The following is a 442-nucleotide window of genomic DNA, read 5'->3' on the forward strand; positions in this document are numbered from 1 at the left end:
GACGATATTAATAATCATATGCTATCCTTGGTACCAACTGAATTAAAAACTTACTACAGTTACGACACAATTATGTCGTCATCAGAAAACATAGATGAACTTAATCTTTTATATCCTGAAGAATTTTTACACACCTTCAATTTCAATGGTATACCACCACATGAATTAAATATGAAAGTTGGAGCACCAATCATGTTATTAAGAAATCTAAATCAATCCATTGGATTATGCAATGGAACAAGACTTATTATAACACAACTAACAAATAAAATTATAGAAGGACAAATAATAAAATCAAACAATATTAATGAAAAAGTTTATATTCCAAGAATAGAAATGACTGTACATGAATCTAAATGGCCATTTACATTAAAAAGACGACAATTTTCCGTAAAAATTTGTTATGCAATGACAATAAACAAAAGCCAAGGACAATCATTAA

The sequence above is a fragment of the Morus notabilis genome, unplaced genomic scaffold, assembly GCF_000414095.1.
Source record: "Morus notabilis unplaced genomic scaffold, ASM41409v2 Scaffold1452, whole genome shotgun sequence".
Classification (NCBI taxonomy): domain Eukaryota; kingdom Viridiplantae; phylum Streptophyta; class Magnoliopsida; order Rosales; family Moraceae; genus Morus; species Morus notabilis.